This window comes from Ascaphus truei, unplaced genomic scaffold, assembly GCF_040206685.1.
Source record: "Ascaphus truei isolate aAscTru1 unplaced genomic scaffold, aAscTru1.hap1 HAP1_SCAFFOLD_1301, whole genome shotgun sequence".
In the NCBI taxonomy this organism is placed as follows: Eukaryota; Metazoa; Chordata; class Amphibia; order Anura; family Ascaphidae; genus Ascaphus; species Ascaphus truei.
The window spans coordinates 16,495-35,341 of NW_027454177.1; the positions used below are offsets into that span (position 1 = coordinate 16,495).

At 43.4% G+C, this 18,847-nt stretch overlaps 1 long non-coding RNA gene across 10 annotated transcripts in view; it reads left to right on the forward strand.

The window, feature by feature from the left end:
• Positions 1–18,847, forward strand: part of LOC142475647 (uncharacterized) — a 57,632-nt gene that overhangs the window by 16,446 nt on the left and 22,339 nt on the right. For 7 of the 10 annotated variants that reach the window (XR_012791062.1, XR_012791060.1, XR_012791064.1 and 4 more), the window contains 12 exons: positions 1,219–1,338; positions 2,359–2,454; positions 3,899–4,002; positions 5,233–5,343; positions 7,742–7,861; positions 8,882–8,977; positions 10,422–10,525; positions 11,761–11,871; positions 14,270–14,389; positions 15,410–15,505; positions 16,950–17,053; positions 18,289–18,399. This is a non-coding gene — a long non-coding RNA (uncharacterized LOC142475647). The remainder of the gene's footprint in view (positions 1–1,218; positions 1,339–2,358; positions 2,455–3,898; positions 4,003–5,232; positions 5,344–7,741; positions 7,862–8,881; positions 8,978–10,421; positions 10,526–11,760; positions 11,872–14,269; positions 14,390–15,409; positions 15,506–16,949; positions 17,054–18,288; positions 18,400–18,847) is intronic. The other 3 variants (XR_012791065.1, XR_012791067.1, XR_012791066.1) reach the window with 3 other exon arrangements.

Genomic DNA, 18,847 nt, shown 5'->3' on the forward strand with positions numbered 1-18,847 from the left:
TCTCCTCACACTTGCCATCCTTCCTTCACTTCTCCTCAAGCATTTGACTACTTCAGAGGCAAGGTGGATGCCACCCACAAGGAGATTCCTTCTGTCCCTTCCCCCTTCTCTCCTTCTACCTAATTCTCCTTCTGCATTTGACTCCTTTTCTTCTCTTACAGAGCTGGAAGCTAATCATCTTCTCTTCTCCCTCTACCACATGCCCTCTAGATCGTATCCCCTCACACCTTACTGCATCTCTTAGTCCCCACTCTCACCCACATCTTCAATTCCTCCCTATTCTCTGGCTCTTTACCCTCTTACTTTAAGCCTGTAGTGGTCACCCTTTTCTCAGAAACAACCTACACCCTATGTGCCTTACTAACTACCGCCCTGTATCCCTCCTGCTGTTTGTCTCCTAATTGCTAGAATGTCAACATTCTTAAATCACATTCCCTCCTGGATCCTTTACAACCTGCCTTTCGTACAGCTCGTTCTACAGACTGTGCTTAAAGCAAATTCCCAAGGTCACTTTTCCCTACTAATCCTACTTGATCTATCTGCTGCGTTTGATGCTCTCAATCACTCTCCTCCTTCATATTCTAAACTCTCTCTTGGTATCCGTAACACAGTTCTATCCTGGTTTTCATCATAACTTTCCTGTCACACATTCTCCATCTCTGTTGCTAACATGTCTTCGTCTTCTATTGATCTGTCTGTGGGTATACATCAGGGCTCTGTTCTGAGATCTCTCTTTCTCTCTACATACTATCATTTGGTGACCTCATCAACTCTTTGTGACAATCCTATAAATAACAAATACAAATATCAGGTCATGGGAATAAGTGATTTGGACATAAAAGTAACATTTCGGAAGTGTGGACAACTAATACATCTTGTAGATTGCCTTTACAGTGTGATGTCATTGATTCAGTAGATTGTGTGCAGACCAGGACTGCAGTACAGTGTCACTCACATGGATGACTTGCGTGGTAGAAGCTCAAGAACAAGGATGTCAAACTCCAGTCCTCGAGGGCAGCAAACAGGCCAGGTTTTCAGGATATCCCTACTGAAAACCTGGCCTGTTTGGGACCCTCGAGGACTGGAGTTTGACATGCATGCTCTAGAAGGAGCACAGCTGTGGGTGGGAGGTGGATTTGCTTTGCATCAAATGGTTTGGAGCAAGGTTTATTGTATGTATTATCATAATAACAATGCAATGCTTAACTTTTATTTCAGGAGGGATGACTGCAGAACAGAAGTGAATATTGAAGCCATGTGTTCCTTTTCTTGCAAAAGAGAAAATTTGAAGGACAGTTGAAGAGAAGGAAAATTACTACACAGAGACAGATAAGCAATGTGTATATTTCTCATTTACCATTTAGTATTTGTCGTTTTATTGACTCCACACAATCCGGCTGCTACGGGTTTCACATTGAATATTTTCATCTCTACTCTACCCCTTCCTGTGATCTGAACCATGCAAGTTTTCGTTGATTCAATACATCATGAGTAGAGGGTGGCTACAGTATGAAGTAAAGACCCAAGGACCACATCTACTACCATTCATAACAAGAACATGTGCAGTAGCGCACAGCTGCAGTTCTATGTGATTGTTATGAAAGGTTGAGGTGGTTCAATTCTATGAATCTGGAGTGGGATGGATCCTGTTTGCATCATATGGTTTCATCTAGGCCAGTAGATTATATAACTCTCAGTACAGGTTACACATGGCATCAGTATTAGTGATTTAAAGAGGAGGAAAGCTTCAATGTGGAGAACAAAGCCAAGTAATGTTGAAGTTACTCCTTTTACCATTTACTTGGTCAGTCTGTACTGTCTACTCTCCACACAGCTGCTAAGGATCTTCCATTTTAAATACTTTCACCTCCTATTCTGCACTGCTTTGCTGCCCATTATTCAGAGATGCGTTCCAGTCATGTTTACCACTCTGAATCTCTCTGCAGTCATTGGTTCAGCACATCATGGGTAGAGCATGGCTACAGATGCAGCAAGCTATTATTATTTTACCGGCTGATCATCCATAATATTGCATTAAAACATAGAATATCACTTAATTTCCAAAAGATTCAGTGATGCTGATAATGCAGAATCTCACAACATTTCCCATCATAATGCCATAATGCACAAGTGGGAGAAATAATCCTTGCTATATCTGTACATTGTGTGACGTATTACCTCCATGACCAATGAGAGCAAGTACATCTTCTGTATAGAGCGGCTGTGTTATGATGCAGTTATTGATCATCATTGACATAATCACAAGAATCTTATGCAAAGGGAAATTGTCCGCAGCGAAGTGAGATTTCAGCCCCCAAACGTCTGTAATATTAATGCAATGTCTTACTTTTGTTGCAGTGAACACTGAAGAGACGGATCTACTACAACACTGTACAGGATGAGCATACGCTACAAGCAGCAAAATGATCTTGCAGTTGACAGTATGTTGTTCTGGTAATGTGCACAATTATTATTTATGGGCTACACACCACAGTGCTGGACATATTCTGTTAACTTCAACTCTACTCCTAACATGGAGATGTCTTCCTGGTGTTACTGATTCAGTACATCATATGCACAGTGTGGTTATGATATGATGGATTGATTTAATGAACCCACCAACCAATGATGACATCTGCATCATCTTCTGTAAAGTGCAGCTACAGCATGATATTATCAGCATTTGGTGCGGTATAATCAGAGGTATCTATGTGCTTTTGTGCCTGTTTTAAGTCCTCCAGCTTAACGCCCCTACACCTCCCACTACACAGGCATACTTACTTATGCATACACTGACATCTGGCATACCTACACACACCCCAGGGCCACTTCCTTCCCCTGATGTCAGGGAGAGGATGGGCATGCAGAGTGCAGTAAGTCTCCACGTTACTCTGGCCAACAGTCTTGGCCTACCTCCAGCATCTGTCACCCACAACATCTGTTCCCTCCTTGTAAAGTGCTGAACTATCTCACCTGGGTCAGTGCTATAGCTGATCACAGTGCCCGATCAGGATGTCACTGTGACAGGCAGCAGTGCAGATTGACCGGTCAATCAATGCAGTGCCGCAACATATGCACTAAATGAGATTTCCGTGCCCCCAGTCAGGTTACTCCCTGGGCAGTGACCCTGCTCACACCCTCCCCTAGTTCCACCTCTGATCACAATTATCTCTCTTGGAGAGTGTAGCAAATTGGAGTTGGGGGAATCTCACCTCTGCCATGCATGGTCACAATCTGGGCACAGGACCCAAATAGTGGGCAATGTGGCACTTCTTACAGTAGAGAATAAGTAACTTTATTCTTTACTTGTGTATTAAGGACCTTATTTGCATTAAATTCAGTCCACATGGGACCAAGACTTTCTGGCTTACTGAACAAAGTGGAATTGTTTCGTAGAGGGTGGAGAATTGTATTTTATCTGAAATTACCCCCTCTGCACAAAATACAAACAATTATACCCATACAAGTACCTTGTGGAAGTTGTTGCCCTCTATCTTCCTGTGGTCTCTCCCTGTTTCTCACCGTGCCTCCTCCCATTTCCTTGCACCTCTGCGTCTCCGCATATATCCCTATACTCAGAGCCGGCTCCGGTCAGTGACATGGGATGCCCAAATATGAGCATACCCATATATGGGCATCCATGCCACTGACCGGAGCCCGCTCTGTTGCGGATATGGAGAGAGACTGGGAGATTTACATCCCCTTATAATTCATATGGTGCATAGTACCGGCACGTATTGTTTTACCGGTACTGTGTACCTTCCTACTTTCACACTGGTACAGTATATGCTGCAGTGGGACTGAGAGGGATATATTGGTAACACATAGTCATTGTTGGGGGAATTCAATCCATTTTGAAAATAGTAATGAAATGTTTTTTACTTTTCTTTTTTTTCAGTAATGAAGAATGAAACATTTCTGTTAAAATTGAATTGGAGGTGAACTGGATTCATCATCAACTCTGCACCAGTGTGAATTGATGTTCTTTAATGTTCTGATAAGGTACATGCAACATCTCTTCCTCAACCCCTGCACCACTCTCTGCCTCTTGCCTCTCTCTCTCCACCTCCCTGCTAAGCGTATTAACCCATCTAATGTAATCCACATTCCATGTCTCACTTTACTCTTCACTTCTCACGTGCCCTCTGGAATGACTGCTCTCTGACTAACAAGGTCTATTTGTACATGACCTCTTCTGCTCTCATCATCCACCACCTCTCATTCCCCTCACCCCTGTCCTACTCGATACCTCAGCTTAATTGAACTCTCTCCTCTGACATCTACCCTTATCTCTAACCTCTCCTCACTTTCTGCTTAAACTAACTATCTTGTTAACTTTTACAATGCTATCATCTCCTCCCTCCTCCTCCCTCCTCCATCATATATATGCCCCTTCTAGGCTCTGACACACTCATCCCTCTAAGGCCATGATTATCATGGGCACATGCTTGGTCGTCCACAGTGTGTGCGAGCGATGCAGAGCCGCCTCGGACCTCAGTGCAGGGATTGCTGCATACCCCCAGCATCTGTCACCCACAAACAATACACACACTAATACTCCCCACAATACACACTATAATACCTCCTCAATACTAATCTCCCCAATAATATTATAGCTCCAAACACAATATACACAACACCCTTACACAAGATACACAATCTAGTACTCTCCTCTGCACCTCTACACACAATATAATACTCCCACACACACAATATACACACTACCCTCCTACCCCCATAAAATACAACCAATAATACACACATACTTTGTGGATGTTGGGACCAGCTCCCAGCATGCACCAGTGAAAGAGAGAGGCCCGCAGAAGCTCGGAAGAACTCCCTCTCTCCATCCGTGCCTTCCTCCGTTTCACATCTTCTCCCTGTCTCTCTCTCTCCCTCCCTTTCCTTGCATCTCCCTGCGTCTTTACGTATACCCAGTCAGTGACGGCTCTGGTCACGTGATGCCTTAATATGGGCTTATCCATATATGTTCATCCACGTCACTAATGTGATGCCCGCACTGTTGCGGAGCTGGTACTTACGACGGGCACTTATTGTTTTATCAGTACTGCGTACCTGACTCTACCGGCCTACTTTCAACACTAGTACAATATGTGCTTCACTACGAGTGAGTGGGGAATATTGGCATCACACAGTCACTGTTGAATATGCCATTCAATCCATTTTGAAAATAGTAATGCAATGTGGTTTTGTTTTGTTTGCTTTTTGCAGTAATGAAGAATGGAAAAGTTATATTAAAATTAAATTGGAGGGGGACTAGATTCAGCATTTCATCATGAACTCTGCACTTGTGAGAATTTAACTTCTTGAATACCCTGACAGGTACACGCAACATTAAGACTATAATCTGCTGTGCAAGCTTTCGTGCTATACCTCCCCCTCAGGTTTTGATTTATACATTTGCTCCCTCAATTCATGTCCTCTAATATTTGAAAGCTCTCTCCTAGCATTTTCTCTTTACCACAGAACGTCATCCTAATGTAACCTCTCTCTTGTTCTTTCTGCTTGCTGTTTCCTCACTCCTCTGTTAAACTTTTCTAATTTCTCTAACTTCCACACTCCTGCTTTTATCCACATGTTCTCCTCTTTCCTTCCCCTACCTTTGCATGTGTCTACACACTGCACCATTTGTACAGACCTCTATTGCAGCTATTTCTGCACTGCTCAATGAAAAGCACTCTTTAATATCCTATTCTCTGTGCCCCCTCTCTCTGCGCCCCCTCTTTTGGCGCCTCCTCTCTCTGCGCCCCCTCTCTCTGCGCCTATCTGTCTCATTCTCTCTACGTCCCTCTCTCTCTACATAGAGCTATCTCTGTCTCTCTCTACACCTATCTCTGTGTCTCCTTCTATGTTTGCTGATGTGTGGGATATCTCTTATAATCTTGAACCTGCTCATATACACATCGGGCCTCCCTGCCTCTGCCTCCCTGCTAAGAGTGTTAACCTATCTAATGTAATCCACATTCCTTTCCTTACTTTTCTCTTCCCTTCTCCTATGCCATCTGGAATGTCCGTTCTCTGACTAAAAAGGCTCTAGTTGTACATGACCTCTTCTGCTCTCATCATTCACAATCAGTCATTCCCCTCACCCCATCTTACCTGTCCCACTGATTTGCCTCTGCTTAATTAAACTCTCCTCTGACATCTACTCTAACCTCTCTGCTCTCTCTCTCTTTCCGCTTAAACTAACAATCTTATTAACTCTTACAATGCTATCCTCCTATCTATATGCCCCCTCTAGGCTCTGACACACTTGTCCCTCTAGCCCACACCCTTGGCTAAATTCCCAAACATGTTCATCACACTTCCACTCGCTGTTCTTAATGCCTATGAAGGAAATCACACAATTGATATTTGATTTTTCTACAGTAAAAATGTCTCCAGTCCTGTATAAAGCTGCTCTCTGGGGCCAAACCACACTACTTTTTTTTCACATTCATCAACACTCAAATTTAATTTACGCTGTCTTTTTTTCCCTGTATTTGACTCCCTCCACTAACCTTCTCCTCACACTTGCCATCCTTCCTTCACTTCTCCTCAAGCATTTGACTACTTCAGAGGCAAGGTGGATGCCACCCACAAGGAGATTCCTTCTGTCCCTTCCCCCTTCTCTCCTTCTACCTAATTCTCCTTCTGCATTTGACTCCTTTTCTTCTCTTACAGAGCTGGAAGCTAATCATCTTCTCTTCTCCCTCTACCACATGCCCTCTAGATCGTATCCCCTCACACCTTACTGCATCTCTTAGTCCCCACTCTCACCCACATCTTCAATTCCTCCCTATTCTCTGGCTCTTTACCCTCTTACTTTAAGCCTGTAGTGGTCACCCTTTTCTCAGAAACAACCTACACCCTATGTGCCTTACTAACTACCGCCCTGTATCCCTCCTGCTGTTTGTCTCCTAATTGCTAGAATGTCAACATTCTTAAATCACATTCCCTCCTGGATCCTTTACAACCTGCCTTTCGTACAGCTCGTTCTACAGACTGTGCTTAAAGCAAATTCCCAAGGTCACTTTTCCCTACTAATCCTACTTGATCTATCTGCTGCGTTTGATGCTCTCAATCACTCTCCTCCTTCATATTCTAAACTCTCTCTTGGTATCCGTAACACAGTTCTATCCTGGTTTTCATCATAACTTTCCTGTCACACATTCTCCATCTCTGTTGCTAACATGTCTTCGTCTTCTATTGATCTGTCTGTGGGTATACATCAGGGCTCTGTTCTGAGATCTCTCTTTCTCTCTACATACTATCATTTGGTGACCTCATCAACTCTTTGTGACAATCCTATAAATAACAAATACAAATATCAGGTCATGGGAATAAGTGATTTGGACATAAAAGTAACATTTCGGAAGTGTGGACAACTAATACATCTTGTAGATTGCCTTTACAGTGTGATGTCATTGATTCAGTAGATTGTGTGCAGACCAGGACTGCAGTACAGTGTCACTCACATGGATGACTTGCGTGGTAGAAGCTCAAGAACAAGGATGTCAAACTCCAGTCCTCGAGGGCAGCAAACAGGCCAGGTTTTCAGGATATCCCTACTGAAAACCTGGCCTGTTTGGGACCCTCGAGGACTGGAGTTTGACATGCATGCTCTAGAAGGAGCACAGCTGTGGGTGGGAGGTGGATTTGCTTTGCATCAAATGGTTTGGAGCAAGGTTTATTGTATGTATTATCATAATAACAATGCAATGCTTAACTTTTATTTCAGGAGGGATGACTGCAGAACAGAAGTGAATATTGAAGCCATGTGTTCCTTTTCTTGCAAAAGAGAAAATTTGAAGGACAGTTGAAGAGAAGGAAAATTACTACACAGAGACAGATAAGCAATGTGTATATTTCTCATTTACCATTTAGTATTTGTCGTTTTATTGACTCCACACAATCCGGCTGCTACGGGTTTCACATTGAATATTTTCATCTCTACTCTACCCCTTCCTGTGATCTGAACCATGCAAGTTTTCGTTGATTCAATACATCATGAGTAGAGGGTGGCTACAGTATGAAGTAAAGACCCAAGGACCACATCTACTACCATTCATAACAAGAACATGTGCAGTAGCGCACAGCTGCAGTTCTATGTGATTGTTATGAAAGGTTGAGGTGGTTCAATTCTATGAATCTGGAGTGGGATGGATCCTGTTTGCATCATATGGTTTCATCTAGGCCAGTAGATTATATAACTCTCAGTACAGGTTACACATGGCATCAGTATTAGTGATTTAAAGAGGAGGAAAGCTTTAATGTGGAGAACAAAGCCAAGTAATGTTGAAGTTACTCCTTTTACCATTTACTTGGTCAGTCTGTACTGTCTACTCTCCACACAGCTGCTAAGGATCTTCCATTTTAAATACTTTCACCTCCTATTCTGCACTGCTTTGCTGCCCATTATTCAGAGATGCGTTCCAGTCATGTTTACCACTCTGAATCTCTCTGCAGTCATTGGTTCAGCACATCATGGGTAGAGCATGGCTACAGATACAGCAAGCTATTATTATTTTACCGGCTGATCATCCATAATATTGCATTAAAACATAGAATATCACTTAATTTCCAAAAGATTCAGTGATGCTGATAATGCAGAATCTCACAACATTTCCCATCATAATGCCATAATGCACAAGTGGGAGAAATAATCCTTGCTATATCTGTACATTGTGTGACGTATTACCTCAATGACCAATGAGAGCAAGTACATCTTCTGTATAGAGCGGCTGTGTTATGATGCAGTTATTGATCATCATTGACATAATCACAAGAATCTTATGCAAAGGGAAATTGTCCGCAGCGAAGTGAGATTTCAGCCCCCAAACGTCTGTAATATTAATGCAATGTCTTACTTTTGTTGCAGTGAACACTGAAGAGACGGATCTACTACAACACTGTACAGGATGAGCATACGCTACAAGCAGCAAAATGATCTTGCAGTTGACAGTATGTTGTTCTGGTAATGTGCACAATTATTATTTATGGGCTACACACCACAGTGCTGGACATATTCTGTTAACTTCAACTCTACTCCTAACATGGAGATGTCTTCCTGGTGTTACTGATTCAGTACATCATATGCACAGTGTGGTTATGATATGATGGATTGATTTAATGAACCCACCAACCAATGATGACATCTGCATCATCTTCTGTAAAGTGCAGCTACAGCATGATATTATCAGCATTTGGTGCGGTATAATCAGAGGTATCTATGTGCTTTTGTGCCTGTTTTAAGTCCTCCAGCTTAACGCCCCTACACCTCCCACTACACAGGCATACTTACTTATGCATACACTGACATCTGGCATACCTACACACACCCCAGGGCCACTTCCTTCCCCTGATGTCAGGGAGAGGATGGGCATGCAGAGTGCAGTAAGTCTCCACGTTACTCTGGCCAACAGTCTTGGCCTACCTCCAGCATCTGTCACCCACAACATCTGTTCCCTCCTTGTAAAGTGCTGAACTATCTCACCTGGGTCAGTGCTATAGCTGATCACAGTGCCCGATCAGGATGTCACTGTGACAGGCAGCAGTGCAGATTGACCGGTCAATCAATGCAGTGCCGCAACATATGCACTAAATGAGATTTCCGTGCCCCCAGTCAGGTTACTCCCTGGGCAGTGACCCTGCTCACACCCTCCCCTAGTTCCACCTCTGATCACAATTATCTCTCTTGGAGAGTGTAGCAAATTGGAGTTGGGGGAATCTCACCTCTGCCATGCATGGTCACAATCTGGGCACAGGACCCAAATAGTGGGCAATGTGGCACTTCTTACAGTAGAGAATAAGTAACTTTATTCTTTACTTGTGTATTAAGGACCTTATTTGCATTAAATTCAGTCCACATGGGACCAAGACTTTCTGGCTTACTGAACAAAGTGGAATTGTTTCGTAGAGGGTGGAGAATTGTATTTTATCTGAAATTACCCCCTCTGCACAAAATACACACAATTATACCCATACAAGTACCTTGTGGAAGTTGTTGCCCTCTATCTTCCTGTGGTCTCTCCCTGTTTCTCACCGTGCCTCCTCCCATTTCCTTGCACCTCTGCGTCTCCGCATATATCCCTATACTCAGAGCCGGCTCCGGTCAGTGACATGGGATGCCCAAATATGAGCATACCCATATATGGGCATCCATGCCACTGACCGGAGCCCGCTCTGTTGCGGATATGGAGAGAGACTGGGAGATTTACATCCCCTTATAATTCATATGGTGCATAGTACCGGCACGTATTGTTTTACCGGTACTGTGTACCTTCCTACTTTCACACTGGTACAGTATATGCTGCAGTGGGACTGAGAGGGATATATTGGTAACACATAGTCATTGTTGGGGGAATTCAATCCATTTTGAAAATAGTAATGAAATGTTTTTTACTTTTCTTTTTTTTCAGTAATGAAGAATGAAACATTTCTGTTAAAATTGAATTGGAGGTGAACTGGATTCATCATCAACTCTGCACCAGTGTGAATTGATGTTCTTTAATGTTCTGATAAGGTACATGCAACATCTCTTCCTCAACCCCTGCACCACTCTCTGCCTCTTGCCTCTCTCTCTCCACCTCCCTGCTAAGCGTATTAACCCATCTAATGTAATCCACATTCCATGTCTCACTTTACTCTTCACTTCTCACGTGCCCTCTGGAATGACTGCTCTCTGACTAACAAGGTCTATTTGTACATGACCTCTTCTGCTCTCATCATCCACCACCTCTCATTCCCCTCACCCCTGTCCTACTCGATACCTCAGCTTAATTGAACTCTCTCCTCTGACATCTACCCTTATCTCTAACCTCTCCTCACTTTCTGCTTAAACTAACTATCTTGTTAACTTTTACAATGCTATCATCTCCTCCTCCCTCCTCCTCCTTCCTCCTCCCTCCTCCATTATATATATACCCCTTCTAGGCTCTGACACACTCATCCCTCTAAGGCCATGATTATCATGGGCACATGCTTGGTCGTCCACAGTGCGTGCGAGCGATGCAGAGCCGCCTCGGACCTCAGTGCAGGGATTGCTGCATACCCCCAGCATCTGTCACCCACAAACAATACACACACTAATACTCCCCACAATACACACTATAATACCTCCTCAATACTAATCTCCCCAATAATATTATAGCTCCAAACACAATATACACAACACCCTTACACAAGATACACAATCTAGTACTCTCCTCTGCACCTCTACACACAATATAATACTCCCACACACACAATATACACACTACCCTCCTACCCCCATAAAATACAACCAATAATACACACACACTTTGTGGATGTTGGGACCAGCTCCCGGCATGCACCAGTGAAAGAGAGAGGCCCGCAGAAGCTCGGAAGAACTCCCTCCATCCGTGCCTTCCTCCGTTTCACATCTTCTCCCTGTCTCTCTCCCTCCCTTTCCTTGCATCTCCCTGCGTCTTTACGTATACCCAGTCAGTGACGGCTCTGGTCACGTGATGCCTTAATATGGGCTTATCCATATATGTTCATCCACGTCACTAATGTGATGCCCGCACTGTTGCGGAGCTGGTACTTACGACGGGCACTTATTGTTTTATCAGTACTGCGTACCTGACTCTACCGGCCTACTTTCAACACTAGTACAATATGTGCTTCACTACGAGTGAGTGGGGAATATTGGCATCACACAGTCACTGTTGAATATGCCATTCAATCCATTTTGAAAATAGTAATGCAATGTGGTTTTGTTTTGTTTGCTTTTTGCAGTAATGAAGAATGGAAAAGTTATATTAAAATTAAATTGGAGGGGGACTAGATTCAGCATTTCATCATGAACTCTGCACTTGTGAGAATTTAACTTCTTGAATACCCTGACAGGTACACGCAACATTAAGACTATAATCTGCTGTGCAAGCTTTCGTGCTATACCTCCCCCTCAGGTTTTGATTTATACATTTGCTCCCTCAATTCATGTCCTCTAATATTTGAAAGCTCTCTCCTAGCATTTTCTCTTTACCACAGAACGTCATCCCAATGTAACCTCTCTCTTGTTCTTTCTGCTTGCTGTTTCCTCACTCCTCTGTTAAACTTTTCTAATTTCTCTAACTTCCACACTCCTGCTTTTATCCACATGTTCTCCTCTTTCCTTCCCCTACCTTTGCATGTGTCTACACACTGCACCATTTGTACAGACCTCTATTGCAGCTATTTCTGCACTGCTCAATGAAAAGCACTCTTTAATATCCTATTCTCTGTGCCCCCTCTCTCTGCGCCCCCTCTTTTGGCGCCTCCTCTCTCTGCGCCCCCTCTCTCTGCGCCTATCTGTCTCATTCTCTCTACGTCCCTCTCTCTCTACATAGAGCTATCTCTGTCTCTCTCTACACCTATCTCTGTGTCTCCTTCTATGTTTGCTGATGTGTGGGATATCTCTTATAATCTTGAACCTGCTCATATACACATCGGGCCTCCCTGCCTCTGCCTCCCTGCTAAGAGTGTTAACCTATCTAATGTAATCCACATTCCTTTCCTTACTTTTCTCTTCCCTTCTCCTATGCCATCTGGAATGTCCGTTCTCTGACTAACAAGGCTCTAGTTGTACATGACCTCTTCTGCTCTCATCATTCACAATCAGTCATTCCCCTCACCCCATCTTACCTGTCCCACTGATTTGCCTCTGCTTAATTAAACTCTCCTCTGACATCTACTCTAACCTCTCTGCTCTCTCTCTCTTTCCGCTTAAACTAACAATCTTATTAACTCTTACAATGCTATCCTCCTATCTATATGCCCCCTCTAGGCTCTGACACACTTGTCCCTCTAGCCCACACCCTTGGCTAAATTCCCAAACATGTTCATCACACTTCCACTCGCTGTTCTTAATGCCTATGAAGGAAATCACACAATTGATATTTGATTTTTCTACAGTAAAAATGTCTCCAGTCCTGTATAAAGCTGCTCTCTGGGGCCAAACCACACTACTTTTTTTTCACATTCATCAACACTCAAATTTAATTTACGCTGTCTTTTTTTCCCTGTATTTGACTCCCTCCACTAACCTTCTCCTCACACTTGCCATCCTTCCTTCACTTCTCCTCAAGCATTTGACTACTTCAGAGGCAAGGTGGATGCCACCCACAAGGAGATTCCTTCTGTCCCTTCCCCCTTCTCTCCTTCTACCTAATTCTCCTTCTGCATTTGACTCCTTTTCTTCTCTTACAGAGCTGGAAGCTAATCATCTTCTCTTCTCCCTCTACCACATGCCCTCTAGATCGTATCCCCTCACACCTTACTGCATCTCTTAGTCCCCACTCTCACCCACATCTTCAATTCCTCCCTATTCTCTGGCTCTTTACCCTCTTACTTTAAGCCTGTAGTGGTCACCCTTTTCTCAGAAACAACCTACACCCTATGTGCCTTACTAACTACCGCCCTGTATCCCTCCTGCTGTTTGTCTCCTAATTGCTAGAATGTCAACATTCTTAAATCACATTCCCTCCTGGATCCTTTACAACCTGCCTTTCGTACAGCTCGTTCTACAGACTGTGCTTAAAGCAAATTCCCAAGGTCACTTTTCCCTACTAATCCTACTTGATCTATCTGCTGCGTTTGATGCTCTCAATCACTCTCCTCCTTCATATTCTAAACTCTCTCTTGGTATCCGTAACACAGTTCTATCCTGGTTTTCATCATAACTTTCCTGTCACACATTCTCCATCTCTGTTGCTAACATGTCTTCGTCTTCTATTGATCTGTCTGTGGGTATACATCAGGGCTCTGTTCTGAGATCTCTCTTTCTCTCTACATACTATCATTTGGTGACCTCATCAACTCTTTGTGACAATCCTATAAATAACAAATACAAATATCAGGTCATGGGAATAAGTGATTTGGACATAAAAGTAACATTTCGGAAGTGTGGACAACTAATACATCTTGTAGATTGCCTTTACAGTGTGATGTCATTGATTCAGTAGATTGTGTGCAGACCAGGACTGCAGTACAGTGTCACTCACATGGATGACTTGCGTGGTAGAAGCTCAAGAACAAGGATGTCAAACTCCAGTCCTTGAAGGCAGCAAACAGGCCAGGTTTTCAGGATATCCCTACTGAAAACCTGGCCTGTTTGGGACCCTCGAGGACTGGAGTTTGACATGCATGCTCTAGAAGGAGCACAGCTGTGGGTGGGAGGTGGATTTGCTTTGCATCAAATGGTTTGGAGCAAGGTTTATTGTATGTATTATCATAATAACAATGCAATGCTTAACTTTTATTTCAGGAGGGATGACTGCAGAACAGAAGTGAATATTGAAGCCATGTGTTCCTTTTCTTGCAAAAGAGAAAATTTGAAGGACAGTTGAAGAGAAGGAAAATTACTACACAGAGACAGATAAGCAATGTGTATATTTCTCATTTACCATTTAGTATTTGTCGTTTTATTGACTCCACAAAATCCGGCTGCTACGGGTTTCACATTGAATATTTTCATCTCTACTCTACCCCTTCCTGTGATCTGAACCATGCAAGTTTTCGTTGATTCAATACATCATGAGTAGAGGGTGGCTACAGTATGAAGTAAAGACCCAAGGACCACATCTACTACCATTCATAACAAGAACATGTGCAGTAGCGCACAGCTGCAGTTCTATGTGATTGTTATGAAAGGTTGAGGTGGTTCAATTCTATGAATCTGGAGTGGGATGGATCCTGTTTGCATCATATGGTTTCATCTAGGCCAGTAGATTATATAACTCTCAGTACAGGTTACACATGGCATCAGTATTAGTGATTTAAAGAGGAGGAAAGCTTCAATGTGGAGAACAAAGCCAAGTAATGTTGAAGTTACTCCTTTTACCATTTACTTGGTCAGTCTGTACTGTCTACTCTCCACACAGCTGCTAAGGATCTTCCATTTTAAATACTTTCACCTCCTATTCTGCACTGCTTTGCTGCCCATTATTCAGAGATGCGTTCCAGTCATGTTTACCACTCTGAATCTCTCTGCAGTCATTGGTTCAGCACATCATGGGTAGAGCATGGCTACAGATACAGCAAGCTATTATTATTTTACCGGCTGATCATCCATAATATTGCATTAAAACATAGAATATCACTTAATTTCCAAAAGATTCAGTGATGCTGATAATGCAGAATCTCACAACATTTCCCATCATAATGCCATAATGCACAAGTGGGAGAAATAATCCTTGCTATATCTGTACATTGTGTGACGTATTACCTCCATGATCAATGAGAGCAAGTACATCTTCTGTATAGAGCGGCTGTGTTATGATGCAGTTATTGATCATCATTGACATAATCACAAGAATCTTATGCAAAGGGAAATTGTCCGCAGCGAAGTGAGATTTCAGCCCCCAAACGTCTGTAATATTAATGCAATGTCTTACTTTTGTTGCAGTGAACACTGAAGAGACGGATCTACTACAACACTGTACAGGATGAGCATACGCTACAAGCAGCAAAATGATCTTGCAGTTGACAGTATGTTGTTCTGGTAATGTGCACAATTATTATTTATGGGCTACACACCACAGTGCTGGACATATTCTGTTAACTTCAACTCTACTCCTAACATGGAGATGTCTTCCTGGTGTTACTGATTCAGTACATCATATGCACAGTGTGGTTATGATATGATGGATTGATTTAATGAACCCACCAACCAATGATGACATCTGCATCATCTTCTGTAAAGTGCAGCTACAGCATGATATTATCAGCATTTGGTGCGGTATAATCAGAGGTATCTATGTGCTTTTGTGCCTGTTTTAAGTCCTCCAGCTTAACGCCCCTACACCTCCCACTACACAGGCATACTTACTTATGCATACACTGACATCTGGCATACCTACACACACCCCAGGGCCACTTCCTTCCCCTGATGTCAGGGAGAGGATGGGCATGCAGAGTGCAGTAAGTCTCCACGTTACTCTGGCCAACAGTCTTGGCCTACCTCCAGCATCTGTCACCCACAACATCTGTTCCCTCCTTGTAAAGTGCTGAACTATCTCACCTGGGTCAGTGCTATAGCTGATCACAGTGCCCGATCAGGATGTCACTGTGACAGGCAGCAGTGCAGATTGACCGGTCAATCAATGCAGTGCCGCAACATATGCACTAAATGAGATTTCCGTGCCCCCAGTCAGGTTACTCCCTGGGCAGTGACCCTGCTCACACCCTCCCCTAGTTCCACCTCTGATCACAATTATCTCTCTTGGAGAGTGTAGCAAATTGGAGTTGGGGGAATCTCACCTCTGCCATGCATGGTCACAATCTGGGCACAGGACCCAAATAGTGGGCAATGTGGCACTTCTTACAGTAGAGAATAAGTAACTTTATTCTTTACTTGTGTATTAAGGACCTTATTTGCATTAAATTCAGTCCACATGGGACCAAGACTTTCTGGCTTACTGAACAAAGTGGAATTGTTTCGTAGAGGGTGGAGAATTGTATTTTATCTGAAATTACCCCCTCTGCACAAAATACAAACAATTATACCCATACAAGTACCTTGTGGAAGTTGTTGCCCTCTATCTTCCTGTGGTCTCTCCCTGTTTCTCACCGTGCCTCCTCCCATTTCCTTGCACCTCTGCGTCTCCGCATATATCCCTATACTCAGAGCCGGCTCCGGTCAGTGACATGGGATGCCCAAATATGAGCATACCCATATATGGGCATCCATGCCACTGACCGGAGCCCGCTCTGTTGCGGATATGGAGAGAGACTGGGAGATTTACATCCCCTTATAATTCATATGGTGCATAGTACCGGCACGTATTGTTTTACCGGTACTGTGTACCTTCCTACTTTCACACTGGTACAGTATATGCTGCAGTGGGACTGAGAGGGATATATTGGTAACACATAGTCATTGTTGGGGGAATTCAATCCATTTTGAAAATAGTAATGAAATGTTTTTTACTTTTCTTTTTTTTCAGTAATGAAGAATGAAACATTTCTGTTAAAATTGAATTGGAGGTGAACTGGATTCATCATCAACTCTGCACCAGTGTGAATTGATGTTCTTTAATGTTCTGATAAGGTACATGCAACATCTCTTCCTCAACCCCTGCACCACTCTCTGCCTCTTGCCTCTCTCTCTCCACCTCCCTGCTAAGCGTATTAACCCATCTAATGTAATCCACATTCCATGTCTCACTTTACTCTTCACTTCTCACGTGCCCTCTGGAATGACTGCTCTCTGACTAACAAGGTCTATTTGTACATGACCTCTTCTGCTCTCATCATCCACCACCTCTCATTCCCCTCACCCCTGTCCTACTCGATACCTCAGCTTAATTGAACTCTCTCCTCTGACATCTACCCTTATCTCTAACCTCTCCTCACTTTCTGCTTAAACTAACTATCTTGTTAACTTTTACAATGCTATCATCTCCTCCTCCCTCCTCCTCCTTCCTCCTCCCTCCTCCATTATATATATACCCCTTCTAGGCTCTGACACACTCATCCCTCTAAGGCCATGATTATCATGGGCACATGCTTGGTCGTCCACAGTGCGTGCGAGCGATGCAGAGCCGCCTCGGACCTCAGTGCAGGGATTGCTGCATACCCCCAGCATCTGTCACCCACAAACAATACACACACTAATACTCCCCACAATACACACTATAATACCTCCTCAATACTAATCTCCCCAATAATATTATAGCTCCAAACACAATATACACAACACCCTTACACAAGATACACAATCTAGTACTCTCCTCTGCACCTCTACACACAATATAATACTCCCACACACACAATATACACACTACCCTCCTACCCCCATAAAATACAACCAATAATACACACACACTTTGTGGATGTTGGGACCAGCTCCCGGCATGCACCAGTGAAAGAGAGAGGCCCGCAGAAGCTCGGAAGAACTCCCTCCATCCGTGCCTTCCTCCGTTTCACATCTTCTCCCTGTCTCTCTCCCTCCCTTTCCTTGCATCTCCCTGCGTCTTTACGTATACCCAGTCAGTGACGGCTCTGGTCACGTGATGCCTTAATATGGGCTTATCCATATATGTTCATCCACGTCACTAATGTGATGCCCGCACTGTTGCGGAGCTGGTACTTACGACGGGCACTTATTGTTTTATCAGTACTGCGTACCTGACTCTACCGGCCTACTTTCAACACTAGTACAATATGTGCTTCACTACGAGTGAGTGGGGAATATTGGCATCACACAGTCACTGTTGAATATGCCATTCAATCCATTTTGAAAATAGTAATGCAATGTGGTTTTGTTTTGTTTGCTTTTTGCAGTAATGAAGAATGGAAAAGTTATATTAAAATTAAATTGGAGGGGGACTAGATTCAGCATTTCATCATGAACTCTGCACTTGTGAGAATTTAACTTCTTGAATACCCTGACAGGTACACGCAACATTAAGACTATAATCTGCTGTGCAAGCTTTCGTGCTATACCTCCCCCTCAGGTTTTGATTTATACATTTGCTCCCTCAATTCATGTCCTCTAATATTTGAAAGCTCTCTCCTAGCATTTTCTCTTTACCACAGAACGTCATCCCAATGTAACCTCTCTCTTGTTCTTTCTGCTTGCTGTTTCCTCACTCCTCTGTTAAACTTTTCTAATTTCTCTAACTTCCACACTCCTGCTTTTATCCACATGTTCTCCTCTTTCCTTCCCCTACCTTTGCATGTGTCTACACACTACACCATTTGTACAGACCTCTATTGCAGCTATTTCTGCACTGCTCAATGAAAAGCACTCTTTAATATCCTATTCTCTGTGCCCCCTCTCTCTGCGCCCCCTCTTTTGGCGCCTCCTCTCTCTGCGCCCCCTCTCTCTGCGCCTATCTGT